Here is a 19,231-nt window from a genome sequence, read left to right on the forward strand (position 1 = left end):
CACCCTAGAGGTGGCTCGCAGGGTATAATGTAGATGCGAGAGTTCTAGTATGTTGTTACACGCTGGTTGGTGTATCTACTAGCTGCGTCAAGGAATTGAAATATGTGTAAAGCAAAGTTTTGCTCAGGTCCTTGTCTTTCTCTCCATTTTTGAAACAATATTTTTCCCAATCGAGCGATGGAACGTTGAAATCGCCACAAATTATGACACTTGCCTTACCTGCCTACCTAACTCCAACACCGAAATTAGGCTTGAATCTAGCGGTCGCGCGTGGGAAGAATCTCCTCGCTGACCATTTGATTAATCGCCCGTCATCAGTTTTGCCAATGGTCTTCGGGAGCGCAGGCGGCAAGCGCTCTCACTCATTGTGAGTTGCTTTCGTCGGAGGAGAGCGAATCGAGAGAAAGGGATTGAGAGGGGGGGAGAGAACTTTCACCGAATGCCACAGAGGGAGGCAGGGAGCCGTTCAAGAAAACAGTCAAGCGCACGGGCCAATAAACGGACGTTCAACTTTTTTTAAGTTTTGATTTGGTTGAGATTTTTTTAGTACAGTTACGTTTTTGGGCGCCATGTTATATAAGTACTGAGAAAATTCCCGAGCATTACTTATAAGAGAAAACTGGGAAGATTTTTTTTAGCATTTCTGATTATATTTTTAGTCACACAGTTTTAATGTCAAAGTTCCCTAGTTAAGGAAATTCCTACGTTTCATCAATAATTCAGTTTAAGGAATTAGACTTTAACCTTTAAACAGTGTTTCGACCTTTTCGAAAGTTTTATAAAATCGCAAAAAAAATATGTTAGATGCTAAAGATCTATGTATTTGATCATATTTTCTAAAAAGAAAAACTCGAATCTGCCCTAATTTGAGTATAAACAATTATTAAGTATTGTGCTTTATTGTATAAAGCTAAAATAATTGTGCGATTTTAGACCTCTTTAGACTAAATTAATCTTCACCACCGAAGGTTTGACCTTATACATTCTGAGTGCTTTAGAGTTGTTAAAAGTATTAATTGCTAATCATTCTGTGAAATTTGTCAGTGCTATTTGTTTCTCCAGTCCTCTGTAATTGGCCTCGTGCTGTTTTTGGATTAACTAAATAAATAAATAAATATGAACTCCTCAAAATCTGTCTGATTTAAAAGCGTATAATATACTTTTTCCGAATTAATTCCTTAGAAAAATATAACTATTTTGGCGTCTAAGATTAACAGTTAGGTCTGGCGTAATTTTTGGTTACAGGTGGACAATTGCATTGCAAATTTTCTAAATGTTTTGGTCGCATTTAGGTAGTCATTCATAAAAACAAAGTTATAAGTAGGTGTGTCTTCAAGGCAGAAATCTGCCTGCCATTACAGTTCCATTTCATTTCGACTACGTTTATATATTAGCATGCGATAATAAATAGCGTTGGATAATCGTTGCTGGATAACTGAAACTCATGCCGACCGAGGAAGGCGTTGCCGGAGCGACGCGACGCTATCTCCCCGTGTTATGCCCTGCGGAGATGGCGCTGCGAGCAGCAGGCGCGTAAGCACTGGGAAGTGTGCCTTCTTATCTTTCCATGCAAAGACTTCCTTCCGCTGGAGCCAATGGGATGCCGCCAGCAGCGCCTCGATACGGCCACCAGTGAACCTCACTCCACGGCTCTCGACTGGTATCGCCAGAATGATTGCTAGTTGGATTGTGTCCTTCCCTCTGAAAATTGGAAGTTCGACTTATGACACCACGCCACCGTCAGCATAAGATTAGCATTCCTCCTTTCATCGACATTTCCCGTTGGAGGCAAGAGTTCGAAGCTAACTTTTCGAAATCTTGATGGTATTGTAGTGATTTCCATTTCCGTAATATGCATAAATGCTGTGACGTGTCAGAGTAGCCAGCTTGGTCAAACTATGCCTCGGGATGTTCACTCTCGAGAACCTCCCTTCCTCTTTCCGACGAAAACATCCTGGTTCCACTTCCCTATACAATGGCACGGTGGAGACGCTCTTCAGGCAGTCACTTACTTAGTGGACTAGTAACTCTTACTCAGTCACTCGTCTTTCGTGAGTGGTCAGTCAGTCACAATGTAGCAGTCGGTTGGAGTCGAAGCGCGGGCCGTATGGCCGATACGACCTAAAGCGCCTCGCTATCCACCCGTACCATCGCCAGCAGCTCCTCTCCTTCCCAAGATAATGGTAATATCCTAAAATTTTGGCTATTCTAGACTGACAAGTTCATTATTACTTTATGTCTTTTGATTGAACTGATTTGGAAATTGGGATTTTAAATGGGAAATAAACTTTGGGTGAAAACTTGAAATACTTGTGTGTGATTATTCGCTTCCCGACACCAAGGGCACGCACTTATAAAGCGTGCGACCCGCGTCGCGGGCCGCGCCCTTACAGTATGGAACATTGGTGATGTGTTGATTAGACATTTGCATGGTCCACACTGGTCGGGGACGTGTGAGGGATTGTGGTGTCGGGGGGGGGGGGGGAGAGGGGCGAGCATAAAATTGCAGGTGCGGAGTGCGATGGCGCTTTGTTTTGGGTTCGGAGAGGAATTGAAGGAGGCAAAGTGGATGCAAATCGAGAGCTAGCGATGACCAGGTTGCTGCAATGATGGTAGGACAAAGAGTATGCACGTTTTTCCTGGTGATTTGTTTGGCTTTTGACAATCTCGGAAATTTAATAAAGCTTTGCTTAGATTTTATATTTTATTTTGTTTTGCTTTGCAATGAGGTCTGGATTATGATACACTCCTGAAATAAGTGAATTGTATTTCACCTATGTTGCTGCATTTACCCACGGACTCCCGGTACGGTAAATTACGGACTCAACGGACTCACAGTGAATTCGTGGAAATGAAATAAATCGGGCGTGGAATGTGGAAAATTGAAAACTCGAAGTCGGCGCATGAACCCTGTTAATTTTTTGAACAACTGTCGGTGTGAATGTGTCAAGATAGCAACTTAAGATCGCCTTTGCAATAGTGGAAAAGTTCTTAAAGATAGGCCGTCAAACGCATGTAAAAGGTATGAGGTGAGTTATTTGAAAACGAATAATATGAAGGATAATGATGTAATAATGAAATCAAGAAAGATATGAGAAGCGAGGAGTGTTAAATGGAGAGATCGAGGGTGTTTTCCCTGCTCTTCTGAGTCATGCGACGTCTTTACATTTGGGAAAGCAATACTTATGCTCTCGGAACCACTTGCCAGCTGTCGCGGCTAAATGTTCTCCGTGTGAAGTCGGTGAGGATGTCGGTCGCCTATGACTTGATCTGTGAGCCGCCCTAATGACTCACAAAGACCGGTGGATATTTTTGCAATAAAAAAAGTTCTATCATATGTATATATTCAAGTTTTTATTTTAAAACGAGATAATTGCGTAGCCGCTACCAAGGAAAATATGGAAAAAGAGCAGGAAAACAGGTATGAATCCCTTATTAATCATTACCGTTATTTGCCATCTTTTGGGCTCCTCTGTAATCTCAGCCAAACATTTACACCAACTAGTTCAATACCAAACGGTGTCCTCGTAATTGCTGACTCAATCGCCTTTTCAAATGCGCTCAGAACATTATAATGGAAGCGAACATCGATGGTGAATGTAGCATTTAGGATGGCGTCGTGCATAACTGCTTGGAATCCGTGATTTACGTTGAACCAATGAGAAAAATTCTGTGCACTTCCCCATGATGATTAATTTCACGACATGGTTTCTTCGAACTACGAAGACCGTGCGGTGAGCAATTTACAGTACGTGGTTGGAGGAAATGGCAGTATGGAGGGGATGTGTGGAGGAGGGGTGGCTTACACAGCCAAGACAAGGGTAGACATCAATTGAATTTATTCTGGACATCAAGCCGAGTTTTTCTTCAAATCAGAGGACAATGACCTCTCTACCTATCGTGATGTTAGGGCGCGTAAGTGTTGCAATTCGGATGTCCATGGAGAAGAGATTCAAATCAACATAATTGAGTCATTAGCATCAAGATGACCATTTTCGGAGTTTACATTTACGTATTTGATACTGCTCACGCGCGGCCTTTGAGTTTTAGGTGGAGAATAGTTGGAACAAAATCAGATGGATCAGATCCCTCAAGATAATACGGAATGTAATGAAACCTGTCGTGTGATAAAAGTTAGAAATTTTTGGAAGAGCGCTTGTAAGTTTTAATTTATATTATGGAATCTGACGATTTGCTAAGAATTATAAATTCACTGAAATGTTCTAAATTGTGAAAAATGCATTTGTGATGCAGGTCAAGCGATATTTCAACTGAAATCGCCTCAACGAAGCACAATTTATATTTTCTTCCGATGCATTCGTATGTTAGTAAAATTGGACATTGCAATATTTCCACTGGATTTTGTTTTGACGCTACGCCTTTCGTTGTTACATACACTATTATTATATTATAAAGCGCAACATTAGTCCGTAGAATTCTTCCTTATATCGGTGTTGGTGCTTGAAGAGAGGGAGTGAGGTTGAGGATGGGACTCGCACACTACACATGAAGGCAATCTCCCAAATAAAATAGAACTCACAAAACATGCTGTTTGAAATACTTAGAAAATTCATAAATATGCATAAGTTAGCAGGATACACTACAAGTCAACTGGCATAATCATGAGTTCTAACGCTGCCGTCTTATTGGTCGTGGAAAAAACGACATTCTGAATCTATCGGTTTTACATCCTCATCCTTACAATCCCTCTAGTTTTATTTTATTATCTGATTTTCCGTAGTATGTTAGCGTTCGTAAAATATGGCTAACTTCGTCAGAAAAGGCACTGCTCTTGAATTTATCTAAGAGGTTTAGTCTATTTTTCAATCTACGGTCCGACAGAGATTCCCATCCGAGTTTATCTAAGAGGTCAGTTACACTAACAAGACTATCGTAACGACCTTTCACATACCTGGCAGCTCTTCTTTGCGCGCGTTCTAACTCTGTTATTAAGCCTTTTTCATGAGGGTCCCTAACTCTAGCAGCGTATTCTAAATGGGGTCTAACGAGGGAGAAGTAGCTAATTTCTCTCACTTTGTCGTCGCACTTTCCTAATATTCTTTTTACAAAACCCATTTTACGATTAGCTTGACCTGTTGTTTCCCGAATATTAAAATAAGAAGTTAATTAGTATCCATTTTTTAAATTTCACTCTAACTGCCACGCATCGCACCATGCTTGGATAGCAGCAAGGTCGTTCGTTAGATCATTCTTATCTTTTACTACGACGGATTTCCCTGTCAATTACAGCATGTCATGATATTAACAATGCGCCTCTTTGCCTAACATGTTTGTTTGATTAAATCAGTAGAAAGTGAGATCGCGTTGGACAGTAGTTCAGTGCAGGGAAGTTCCACGGCCCAACCGGCCAATTCATTGGAAACTTGAGTGCGAAGTTACAAAGGGCACCCCCCCACCCCCGAATGTCTGCTGAAAAATTCAATGAATCTGTTTTTCCCGGAGAACTCAATTGTTCTAGTTGTTAATGGAAAGCGATTTGCACACATGTGTTATTGACAATGTGATGACAAATGGCTTCAGTTGAGATAAAAACGCTCTTTTTTTATTATTTACAAGATGATAATTTACCAATAAATTTATTTCATACTAATTCAAAATTAATTTAACTCATTTACAGTTACGATTCAGTAAGAAGTGAAATCCCCATTAATTATGCATTTTACAGCCTTATAATTGTGTTTTTCCATTGATGAGCTGTTAATATAAAAATACTAGTTTTTCGATGCTTTTCTCTCGGCGGTCGCAAAAAAAGAAATCGTCGGTGGAATTCTCGTTTGTGTGGGGAGTGGGTGTGAGGTGGAAGGAAGCCAACCAACCGGCCTTCGCCGCAGGGTGACTTTACAGTTGGGCGAGCCAATCAGATCCCGTCTTAAGAACTGAAGACGTCATTTCCTCATCTCGCTGACGACGTCGCATTTGCCGCTGAGATATCGGATCCATCGGCAGCATCGCCTTTCAGGCCATTCAGTCATCAGTCGAAAAGCCTTGAGGAGATCAACAAAATATTGAATTGCCGCATTATATGCGAGGCCAAGACCAACGGTTAACTAGAGAACCAAGAAGTAGAAGAGTAGTAGAGCTTCTTGAATTACGCATAGTTACCAGTGACTGATGAATCTTGAGGAAAAAGAACCTGAGCAAAACAGACACCAAACTAAGAGAGCGTCCCTCGAAAATAAACTCACTGCATCTGGGAATATATTCGTTGAAGGAGAGAAGTAATTCATCAGGAATTAAATCTGGAGCCTGTTTCTTCGTAGAAGTGAGGAATGAATGATGACAGCGACGGAGAAACCATAAATGGAAATTTCCAAAATGTGTTGTTACCGAAGAATGATGGAGATGAAATAGACGGATCACGTCGGTGATGAAGAAGTGCTATAAAGGTTGGAGAGGAAGCTTTTGAAAACATTGAGTAGAAAACTGGATTGTGATATCGGCCTTATCTTGGGATTCGTTGATACGAACGTTGACGACGATTGAAAGGGGCGAAGGCCAGGCATGGATATTAATGTACATGGAGCAAGGGATGTACCCACAAAAGAGCCATGATGAAATACTGGGGGATAGTAGAATTGAACGTCAAACCAACTTCGCATTGATGATGTCGGCATTTAGTACTCAGGGATGGGGATCCCGACAAGCCATTCTAAATATCTATAATACTCTGCGAGCCCCATCTAGGGCGTTTGGCAGGGGGGTGGCCAATCACCATCATGCAAGAGGATTCCCACATACGCACCACACCTGCATGTTACGCCTACTATCAATTATTCTTCCACATACATGCAAAGGCAAAACTCACATACTATGTACTCATGACTAGGTAATCTGCCAATGAAGATAGAACGCTCGGAACGTGCTGTGAGAAATATTTTAAAAATTCAGAAACGTATATTAAGGTATGTATAAGTTATTAGGCAATAATGCAAGTCGTCTAATATGCGTGTGAGTTCTAGCGCTTCCGTCTTATTGAGCGTTAAAATAACGACACCCTGAATCTATTTGTTCTACATTCCATCTTTCCTATTTTATTCCTATAATCTTATCTGCCGTATAGTGTTAGTTTTCGTAAGATATGGTTAACTTCGTCAGAAAATACACTGATCCTGAACTTACGTAATAGGTAAAGTCTATTTTTCAGTCTGCGGTCTGACAGAGATTCCCATCCGAGTTGTTCTAAGAGTTCAGTAACACTAACAAGAATGTGGTAACGACTTTTCGTGTACCTGGCAGCCCTTCTCTGTACGCGTAATAACTCTGTTTTTTTACCATTTTTCACGCGGAAAGTGAGACGACAAAGTGAGAGAAATTAGCTACTTCTCCCTCGTTAGACTCCATTTAGAATACGCTACCAGCGTTTGACATGGTCATGAATCATGAGGATCCCAAACACAGGCAGCGTATTCTAAGTGGAATGTAACGAGAGAGAAATAGCTAATTTCTCTCACTTTGTCGTCACACTTAACTGGTATTCCTTTAACAAAACCCAATTTACGATTAGCCTGACCTGTTATTTTCCGAACATGTTTATTCCACGATACTAAGTCTAAGATATTACTTAGTCTAACTCCTACATATTTTACGTACTCTACAATCAGATTTGGCAACCTGAATGATTTAGCTATGCTGTGAGGAGTTATTTTTTTCAGAATTTTTTTACTGTGCATTATTTCAAATTTAATTCTAACTGCCTTGGATTGCGCCACGCTTGGGTAGCAGCGAGGTCCTTCTTTTGTCCATCCCTATCTTTTCTGGAACGGATTTTTCTGTAAACTACGGCGTCTTCTGCAAATAATCTTAGCTTACTACGTACTACTTCACCAATATCGTTCATATAATGAAAGAATAGGTGTAGGCCTATGGCACTACCCTGAGGGACGCCAGAAGTGACTCTCGTTCAAAAGTTCTCTATTCAGGAAATCCATCTTAATCCATACCGTAAGATTTCAGTTTTATTAAAAACTTTCCCTGGGGCACTTTATCAAATGCTTTTATGAAATCAAGAAAAATCGCGTGTACCGAAATGTTTTCATTTCCGGAGACTGAGATATCGTGGGCGAAAAGCGCTAACTGGGTTTCGCATTATCTGCTTTTACTGAATCCATGTTGAATTCTCATTAACAAGTTTTGCGCGTCTAGATGTTTCATTACTGAGCTGACTACGATGTTTTCAAGGACTTTGCATGTGATGGGCGTTAAAGATATCTGTCTGTTATTAGATGACTGTCCCTTGTCTCCTCTTTAGAATATGGGAGTTATATTGGCAATTTTCCAGTCATTGGGTACTTCTTGTTGCTTCATAGATTTACTGAATATTAACTGCAGGGAGGGGTCAATTTATGAGGCTAGTTCTTCTTATACGCGAGAAGATATTTCGTCTGGACCAGGTGATATATTTGGACTGAGCGATTACAATATTATTTGTATTCCGTGCGCACTAATGTCAATAGGCGGCATCTTTCTCATGCAGGGATTGTCAACGGTCTCGGATGAGTTCTCAGAAGACTCCGTGAACACGCTCTTGAAGTAGGAATTCAATAAATTGGCGTTATCGAACTGTTTTTTAACAGATCTCCATTATCGTTTCTCAGCGAACAAACGGTGTATCTTTTACCTTGAACTTTCCTATCATCAAAAGACCAAAATGCTTTGGGGTTATCCCGTAACTTTTCTACTATTTTATTTTTTTCTTTTAAAATTGTGAATGCATTCCTGAACGCTTCCTTCGTGGTGGCATTAGATAACGTATATATTTTTAATTATTAACTCACGCTCATTAGCGGATAAACGCGTGATGACTCTTTTTCATTTCAGCATGACACGCTCTCTGTTGCCTAGATGATTTTACGCTTCCACGTCGTACCATCTCGATTCGCTACCTTCTTTTTCTATTTACTAGGGTACTAGCTTATTATTCCCGAAGTTATGAGCGAAATAAAAGCTTTCCAAGTACCTTCTCCGTTTAACTTTATTATTCATACTTGAAACGCGAGGAAACAATTTTTAAAATAGCTCTTTAAATCCTCAAAATCCGCGCTTTCAAAAATGATAACTTTCCGTTCTTGTTAAAATGTTTTAGCGATATTTAAAGATAACTTAGCACAACTGCCCAATGGTCGCTTATTCCTTCGACGGTGTTCGCGCTTATTACTTCATGAGGTATATTTTTCGCCAATAAGTCAAGAATACTTTTCCCTTCCTCTGTTAGGTACAGATGCTCTTTTAAGCAATTCATTTCACATAAAAGCGTGCAACAACGCCTCATAAATCACTTTATCCCTCGCATCAGGAATGAAGCTATATGTCTCCCTATCGAAGGTACGTTGAACTCTCCACCTATAATCAAATTTATTTCGGGATTCTTCGCCAGATCACTCATGTTTCAGGCTAGAACACTCATGAAAAATACCTCGAAAATTTATGTGTCCAGAGGTAAAATATGTGTATTATTCGAAATATGAGGGTTTTCCTTTAAAATGAGACGATTTACATAAAGTTCCATTCAAATCCTATCCTATTGTTGAACTATGTTACCAAAAATTATCCTTTGCAAATTTCCTGCGTTTAATGAATGTCAACACGACGGCCACGGCAGCAGAAGTATGTGAGGGTCACATTTCAAATGGAATTCAAGGCATCAACATTTAAGGATAGTTACCGTAATATTCATGTGAAAATCCGAAGAATTAATCTATTAATGATATGAATTGTGTATAACACGTGGTTGTTGTAACCATAAGTTGTTATTTTCACGTTTCCCTCATGATAGAATAATTTTATGCCCGGAACGTCGTCGCGGGTGATATCATCAACCAATAGATCTTTAGAGGTCGACTGGAAGGATACCTAGGTACTGCATGTATTCCCTGCAGTGAATGTTACATCACGCAGCTGAAGCATCCAAGTGGGCCTGCTGCAAACGGTCCGCGCGACCTCGCTCACAACAACAGCAGTCGTCCGAGAGGACGAGGAACCAACCGGCCAAGGACGACGCGAGGAGGCGGGGGGGGGATGGAATGGAGGGGAAGTTCCCCCTCCCCTCCGCCGGCGGGCACAGATAGCGGCCTCTGCTGCTCTTCTCCCTCAGTCGAGGGTTGAGCACGGACCGAGCGGACGTGTAGTGTGTGAGTGCGTGCGTGAGTGCGTTGGAATTCCGAGGAGGCCTTGGCAGTCTTCTCCTCCCTCGCGCTGACTGATGACGGTAGTGGGCCGTGGAATACGCTGCACCCGACATCTTGCAACGGTTCTTCATCTGACGATGCTAGCCAGCTGAGAGTGAGTGCTCTTCCGCACGGTGAGTTAAGGTCAAATCGCTCAACCGGATGGATGCCTCTACCATCATGTAAACACTGGCTATGTTGCCAAGACAAAATATCTTCTCGAAACGTCATCATGGCGTCTGCTTGGTATCAGTCATCCCTGTAAGTGTGCGTGCGGTACTCGATAGGGATGTACAGCTCTCTGATGACCTCCTGAAAACACTGTCGTGAATGGACAGGTGCGTACAAATGTTTACGATGCTGCGTCGCTCGGTGGTTGAGGTTTAGTGCATCCGTGGTGCGCTACGCGTGACTTGCCGTGCGCCTGTGCTGATGGTGATTCGGGATGCGCTATGCATCTCCCGACGACGATTTCACATTGCCTCATCCTTCCGGATTTCACTTCATTACCTACACTTAATGATCATGAACACTTAACCACTGTTTAGAGCGCAGGCTGCGAAAATCAGAAAGATACCAACTTTTAATGTGGGAATGATGATTTTTGCTCTTTAAGGCAACGGTTAGCATGAACACCAATGTGCAAACATCGTTTGAAAAGTTAGAATATTTCTTTTTGAGAAATGGCTGGATGAAATATGTGCAGACGACGCGAAGGATATTATGATAGACTCCGTTGGCTTGGACGGTGAACTATAATGGGAGAAAAGTATTCGAGGATGGATTCTTATACTACAGAGCTATACATCTACATCTACAAATTACCCTGCGAGCCACCTCTAGGGTGTTTGGCAGGGGGTGATCAATCACCAGCATGCATTTGGACTCCCACATGCACACCACACCGTCCAAGAAACGTCCCGTATAATAACAAACTATACTACTATATGCTGTTAGAAATAGAATATAGAATAGAAATTCAGAAACATGCAGTAAGTTTTACATAGGTTAGTAGGCTACACTACAAGTCATGCAATCTATTTACGCGTTCTATTGCTGCCGTTATGATCTCTTATTGATCGTGGAAAACCGTATTACCCGTCATGTAAAACCTGGGCTTTCGTAGGCAGTTACAGTTACCTGTTGCCTCTTTTCTCTCTATATTTACGAATGAAGCATTGTGCTGTACTAACCGGCCGATGTGGTATCTTGTCTCTCCTGCCCCTCTCTGGTCTGTGATCACCCTGAACCAGAAACACTGTCGTGGCGGAGCAAACGGAGTGTGGTTTGTCAGTGCTCTTGAGACAACTCACCCCATGCCACAGACCATCACTCACGCTAGACGCAGTCCATCCATCACCGACTGGACTCCACGTCCTCCCAGGTACGAACCCTTTGGATTCTCGCGGGGGAACCAACAGTTTTCTCTTCATATTTTGTTTGGTCGACTGGCTGAGAAAGAAATTTGGATATCTATCTGGAAATGACATTCGGATTCCACAGTTTCACGTGTCTTCTTACTAATGGCATAGGCACTGGATAAATGTTAATTGAACGAAAGGCTGAGTTTCTTCGTTGGCAGGAAGTGATGTTCGGCTTGTGATAACGTTTGAATGATTATGTCATTAGCCAGTAATTCCGTATAAATTCAACTTTTGAGCAGTTAGCGGGAATGCATGCCGTAATTGAAGTCGATTATTCTATATGCATAGATGTGGCGAATCGGTTTTCTCGGTAAGGCTATCGGAGCGTCGCCTTAAAAATGTACTCCTTTAATTGCCCTTATTCTCTGAACCACTCGCTCTACGATATCAGTCGATGTTTCTGCAAAACCTGTTGGGCGACTCTGTCAGCGTTCGCTTTGCGTTTCCGAATGCCGTCGGCCACGTCGTGGGTCTGCCCCCCCCCCCCCCGCCCCCCAACACTCTCCGATAGCATACATCCCCTATCTCTGTCGCAATTCCTCTTTCGCGGCGCCTCTGCTCATGTGTTTACGTTCCGTACGGCTGATGCCCTCTTACCAGGCAGTGAAAGCATCGCCATTGCCCCACCAACTTTCTTCTCCCGTCGACACATTCCTTAATTATTTATCTTGAAATTCCTTGAAGCCGAGTATTTCGCGTTGGGAAGTTTGCATCTGCTAATGGCTCTCTCCTCTCGCACCGACACGCCAAGAAAAATGTATCGCAGAGTATGTGGATGAGATGAGCACTGAGCATTTCCTAGAGATTCATAGCGCCCAAAGCGGATGACAGGTGGCGGTGGCGGCTCGTCCCAATAGAGGAGCTCAATTTGCGTGCACTTCGTCGGCGTCCTTGATTCGCGCTTAAAGTACAAGCACAAAAATAATATAATCCTCGCATCTATTTTATTTTAAACATCTTTTGAAATATTCAGTTTGGCATGAAGAGTGTCAATTGCATGGCTTTTATGCAAAACCTCTTGCCGTGCATTTGTAACATATCCTTGTAAGTCATAAATGAGGCGGTTCCATTTATGCGGGCGGGCGGAGACATGTTTATTTCTAACTTATTTTCATTTGGATGCTGACATTGTAGTAAATCATTGGTAACCTTAAATTGTCGGCTTAGGTGAGGTTATACAGCCTGGAATTTTTGATTGACTAACCTATGGCTTTCATTTGGATGCTGACATTGTATTAAATCATTGGTAACCTTAAATTTTCGGCGAAGGTGAGGTTACACTGCCTTTCATCTTTGATTGAATTTAAATCTCGTACTGCTGTCCGGCATCGCGTTTTTTTAGAAAGGATTAGGACTCTCTTCGTGTCCTTTCTTCTTCTCGTCAGCAGCAACACTGGTTGGTCGGGGCGCAGTTGGCTGTTGGCTGAGTGGTCCCGGTTCGAGTCCAGGGTAAAGCCTTAGGACAGTCAAAAACAAATGTGCGAGGCGCCATTGCAGGGACAGGAAGCCTTTCTGACACGCGCGTGACTGTTTTCGGGGTGAGCTGAACCCTCACCGGCCCCAACCAGCCTTCGGGATGGGACTCGGAGCCGCGTGGGTCTTGTGTTGATTGTGAAGGTCGCGATGGACTTGATGCCAGACAGAATACGACCACTGGAGATATATTTCTGTTTCTCGATTGAGGCCGTAGATTGAGCTCGCCATACCTGTTCTACGTTATGTCACTTTCGGGAATTGCTTACGCGCTTGTATTGGGGGCGTGGGTGAAACTTAGGTACACACGCACTGAATAGCGTGAATTTGTGCTGGGAATGGACGCGATATTGGAAGAGCGAGTACCGCCTTCCGCCACTCTTGTACGTACAGCCTTAATGCACCTTGGTAGCGGCATGGTTACTGCTTCAATTACATCTTGGCATATTCGCGACATCAGCCAGTATTGTCCTATTATCTATGATGCGGGTAGGTGTCGGTTTTGGAAATCTAGGGACTACGCTTAAAACTTAAATTTTATTTCATGAAAACTTTTTAATTCTTATGAAAAACACGAGGAGAAAATGTAAGTGAGGAATTGATGGGGCTATTTATTTTATTTGTCCATTCGTTTAAATCTATTTATTTATCTTCATCGCCCCGAAAACAGCTGGCCTTTTACAGCCCTGGTAGTTACTAGAGCCGTGTCGTTCATGAATTAATCGTTCAACATGAACGATTCATTCATGAACGACAAGGGCATGAATTGAATCCACGTTTTCCTCTGGAATCGTTCAAAATGAACGATTTGATGGAAGATTCAAATCCGCCGAATCCGAATCGTACAATAAGAACGGTTTGAATTCCGCTGGACATTGTTTATGCTACCCATGAAAGGCGGTGAGTCATCATTAGAGTGTGACGAATGGCCATAAAAATGAACACTTCGCCATAACTACTATTGATTTTCGACTCTTAGGCATATGGAGTTGTATTTTAGTGTGACGGAACTTAATATACACTGATTTCGTAGAAGGTGATAGGAACGTTTTCACGGAGTAATCACTGCTTTAAGTATTCTTCTGACTATATCATTAAAATGTAAATTCTTGAGGCACGGGAATTTTTCGATGAAATTAAAATGAATTCTTCACTCTCGCAATTAAGTGTTTTAACAAGTATGAAAATCTTTGATATATAGCTGCATGCAATAGGACCGTTAAAAGTCTCTGTAATATGACGCATTGGACTTCGTTAAAGAGTTATTTATATCAAAATTAATTGAGTTTTACTGTTAATTTATCGTTGACTACTAATTTTGTTTAGCATGACATTCATACGAATGCAAGAGGTTTTAAAGTCTGGAAACAATTCATAAGAGATGCCTTTAAAATGAAAAATAACAATCACTGTGAATTACTCTCCGTCATACTATTTGAAATGCATTAGGTTGACATATTATTATGGATTCTAGAATAATTAATACATTACACATTCATATAATCTAATCTCAATGGATTCAAGACTCACAGCTATTCGAGATTCAGATGGAATACATATCAAAATGGATTCGAGATTCCCACGGTTTATTATGAACGGTTTAAAGAAACGATTCACTGCCACGAATCAAACCCCATGACCCGAAATCCCCACCTTTGGTAGGTACAATTTACCGGGCCGGTCTCGAACCTGCGACCTTCGGGTTGGCAGGCGAGGACTTCACCTCACAGCCAACAGTGCCGGCAAAAATGTATGACTATGATTTTAAAATAATTGGCCGTCCAATGTAAATTTAATACAAAATAAATTCTTAAGTAATCTTAATAGTAAGTATTGCTTACTAATCATACTTTTGATGTTGCAAAATTACAAAATTCCTACACAAAGGGTGTACGAGATATTGGCTATTCAAGGAGCCAAGAAAAGATTGAGACGTGACGCAACGTTCGCAAATACACTATTTTCCTTCATCAAAGAAAACGAAAGGCATTGAATGCGATTCGTTACCCACCATTAGTGTATTCATAATATAAAAATTATTTGGTTTTAGAAATATCGGTTTAGACGAATGGCAATGGTCTATATTTATCCTCATTTGAAAAAGGCCAGATTGGCGCCCATGTGATGCCACTCCACGTGACGTCACAGGGACCTAGTTTATATACGAGTAGATACATTGTCTGAGATTACCAATGCATGCATGAGGCACAGAGCTCAGGGAAACATGTCTTAATAATCACTTATTAAAACTGGCTAAGGTCGAAAGTTTTCATCGTTTGATAAGGTACTAATAATCCTTATTTAAGCCAAGCGCTACCAGCTAGGAGGGTACTCTGCTACCTGCTAGCATCCTGCGTCGTATCAGCGCTCAAAGCGTCGCCCCAAGGTCACCTCACTTGCAGCAGCGGGAACCAGAACGACGTCACACGTGGTTTTCCCGGCATTCATACTTAGCCGTCGCGTTTTCGCGCGCTGAAAAATGTTCACTTTTCATTTAATCGCGAAAAATATATTTCGTCATTTAAAAATCTAAATGCGTGAAATACGTAATCCAGGAGTAATAATCTTTCGATTTAGGCATTAAAAAAATAATAGGAAACCACCCTAATGTTAATGGGTTGGAGGAGTTGGTGCGCTCTCTCGTTCAGATATACTCGAAGGAAAGACCTCCATGAACGGGCATGCTATATAATACATAGGTGTTTTCTTTTCATATCGTCCGCTGTGTCATTCGTTTCCACTGTGCGAAAAGCGGTGGTGCTCGCATCTCTCCCAGTTTGCCTCCCGGTAGTTAGCTTACGGTGCTGTTGCGCTTGTATTCGAAGTTAAGGATAACATTGTGCTGACGTCATCACGAGGCAATTTTCATTATTCATATGATATTCAGGAATTATGAGAATAAAAATTATCATTTTCCCCAATGTTTCAACGTACTTTCGTACAATTTTGACACCAGAAATGAACGTGGCACGTAATAGTTGCAAAGTTTATCATCGAATTTGACCATTACTCGATTGCGAATGTAAAAGTACTTGTTGAAAACGCCAACACATCGATATTCGAAATATTCCAATGATATATCCACAGCTTAATCGAAAAATATGTACAAAACTAGTTAGTGTATGCAAAAAAATATATGTACTCCATATGAATGCTGTATTGCTAAGATTTTTCTTATGAAACAATTGCACAAATCTATGCGTAGATTATTCGATTATAATCAGATAGCGTCTATTGCATAGATTTGTGCAATTGTTTCATAAGAAAAATCTTAGCAATACAGCATTCATATGGAGTACATATATTTTTTTGCATACACTAACTAGTTTTGTACATATTTTTAGATTAAGCTTGTTTATTTGGTAATCATGTGTTGCCGATGTAGTATAGTCGAGGTGCTACCAAGGAGAATCTAATTACAGGGACCAAATGTCATGTTGGGACATTCTCAAATAAGACGAACGGAAATCCACGTCAGTCTGATTGAGAAGCTATACTTTTCTCGTTCAATTCGGTACAAACTTGCTTCATTAAAAATTCAGCTGGGCTATGTTTGAGGCGATATGCATATCTGAATTAATTTCAGCGTTAAAAAGTCGCGGAGACAAGGCTTACGGCATACTTCACATGTATGATTGAACCCCCTGAAATATATCTCTAGCGGTAAGGTGTTCTCCCCGAAATATCTTTATCAATCAGGCTAGAGTCGTGGCTTTAAAATGATTTTCAGGGTATTTTATAGCATTCAGTGCTAGTCGCACTAATTTTGGGTGCCTCAATGTGCGTGTGAGTATCTCATTGCCATTCCTCTATCATACCGACATACGACTCTGAACACTTCATTGATCTCCTTCGTTTCACCTGACTGTTGCGTAGTTAACTCTCCTAAATTGTCTCCCAGTCACCTATTCCACTCCTGTTCAAAATGAAATCTATAACTTACCCGTTATATGCGGAAAATGATTGGTGTGAAGATCTAATTATGAAGATGGTGATGTCGAAGTTTTGGGGCTTAGTGATCTGATGATTCGTGTGTGGATGCACGAATCTCAAGTGCTCATGAGCGGTGAATGTAGTGAGGCATGGTTTCACAAGTTGCCGCCGTTGACCCGTTGAGAAGCACTACTCGGATGCAGATTGGAAATTGTTAAGGGATGCTTTAGGGGCGAATGCCAAAGAAAAGTAATCAAACGATTTTTGATTAAGTAGGAATCTACTACCGTTATTTGGTTTTGAATGGTGAGTGAATGTTATGCGATTGCAAATGATCGGGCGTCGCGACTTTGATACTTTTCTACAATCTGAATAGAGCGATAAATTTGACTGAAAATGGTCTAATTTTCAATCTGCCTGCTATCTTCGCGCCTACTCATGGCCGTTGAGGCCTTTTGAGATAAGTGTGGTTATTTTAGAAACACTATTTGAAAAATGATGTATCTCCAAGGGAATTATCGATACATTTATTATGTCATAGATAAACGAACGTTCTGCGGCCGCTGAACATTTGGGAGGAGGCTGAATTGCTGAACACTTAACGGGGAGATACAATGGGGTGGGTGGCGGGTGGTGCGTTGGGCAGTTAGTAAGGACGTCAGTGAAGTGAAATGCAACGCATTGAAACCAAAGAGACTCGTGGACGACACTCATTCGATTGGAGAGCTTAGCGAAGAGAAGAGCATATTTTTTTACGACCCTTATTGGCTCTTTGAGCTTCGGCTACTATGCAGTTGTAAACAGGGATCAAATATGAGTGCGAAAACGGATAATGCGAGGAGAGAACGATGAATTCCATCGTGTCAGGCGAAACGTGGTGGAACTCCTTCATGATGTATCAAAAAAGGAAAGACAATGGCAGATTCCACAATTTAATAAATACTGCGACCGGTTTCGAATACATGGTATCATCATCAGGCACTTTTGATGGAATTGTTTCCACTTATATAGTAGTCAAGAGGGAGGAGGGGAAGTTAGGGGAATGGTTAACTTCCCCTCCTCCCTCTTGACTACTTTCTATTCTATCAAAATAAACAATTCTATCAAAAGTGCCTGATGATGATACCATGTATTCGAAACCGGTCGCAGTAATTATTAAATTGTGGAACCTGCAATTGTCTTTCCTTTTTTGATTCATCGAGAGATCGATGGACCAGGAAACGACCCCGAATGCCGAGTTTGAATGTCACAATTTGTGTTCCCATAAGGTAATGACTATTGGCTTCGTCAACGATACGACATTGCCTCAGGAAGTCAGGTTTGACCGACTACCTGTTGACTGCCTTCGTATTAACCTCAACAGTAAATCTGTCTTCCACAAAAAGGTCCGATATTTTCCAATCAAGAGTCGCAAACTCGATCGTATGCGCGAATTTACAATTGTATTCACAGAATACAGGAAATTGATTTGATATTTTGTTTTAATGAATAAACCTATACCATATTTTGAATCTACTAGTCATTGAAGGGCGTCCTCTCTTTCCTTGAAGGAAAGTGACTCCCAGACATACAGTGATAAGGTGCAGTGTCTTAGATTTCTCCATAGGAAAACAATTCAAATATGGAATTTCTTGAATTATGATATGTCATTTCCACTGAACTCTTGGATTTTTTATAACTCTCTTCTATCGCTATTACTTTAAATTGCAATTTATATGGATGTTTAAACCAATATTATATCCGAGCGAATTGATGAAAATCAAATGTAAAAGTTGATGTGTTTAATTTGTTTCATCTCTTCTGAATACTTTGATACTGACATAAATATTTTTGAATGAATGTCAGTCTAACGACGGGCATTGTAGCCATCTTGTGATCTTGCATTTTGTCTTCAATAAAATGAGAGAGCGGAAATGTCATTCCTCTGCACGCCCAAACGTAGAAAATGTGAAACTTTTAATTTTTTTTACATTTCAGCCCTGAGATGTGTGTCCCGTTTGCGTTTTATTTCGCTTGCCATCGTTGTTTCCGTTAAAAATTTTAATATTTTAAATGAGGAGAAGAATCAGCATTGTAACTAAATCGGATTATCGGCGATTCAGTTGCTACCATTTCAACTTTTTCAGTGTCCTGCATTAGCTAGTTACCTACTGCATTTGGCGTGGGCAACCACTTGCGAAACCTAATTTTCTGTACCCAGAGAAATGGTACATTATT

General features: G+C 41.1%; 1 protein-coding gene across 5 annotated transcripts in view; it reads left to right on the plus strand.

Annotated features, from left to right (window-relative positions):
- The window catches only part of LOC124158432 (putative polypeptide N-acetylgalactosaminyltransferase 9), a 488,889-nt gene that overhangs the window by 330,889 nt on the left and 138,769 nt on the right, over positions 1–19,231 (plus strand). For 2 of the 5 annotated variants that reach the window (XM_046533514.1, XM_046533518.1), the window contains exon 1: positions 10,116–10,318. The exons of the other annotated variants lie outside the window; for them this stretch is intronic. The gene's annotated coding sequence lies outside the window, so the exon portion shown is untranslated. Of the gene's footprint in view, positions 1–10,115; positions 10,319–19,231 lie in introns of those variants that run through there. 5 annotated transcript variants of the gene reach the window in all.

The sequence above is a fragment of the Ischnura elegans genome, chromosome 5, assembly GCF_921293095.1.
Source record: "Ischnura elegans chromosome 5, ioIscEleg1.1, whole genome shotgun sequence".
Classification (NCBI taxonomy): Eukaryota; Metazoa; Arthropoda; class Insecta; order Odonata; family Coenagrionidae; genus Ischnura; species Ischnura elegans.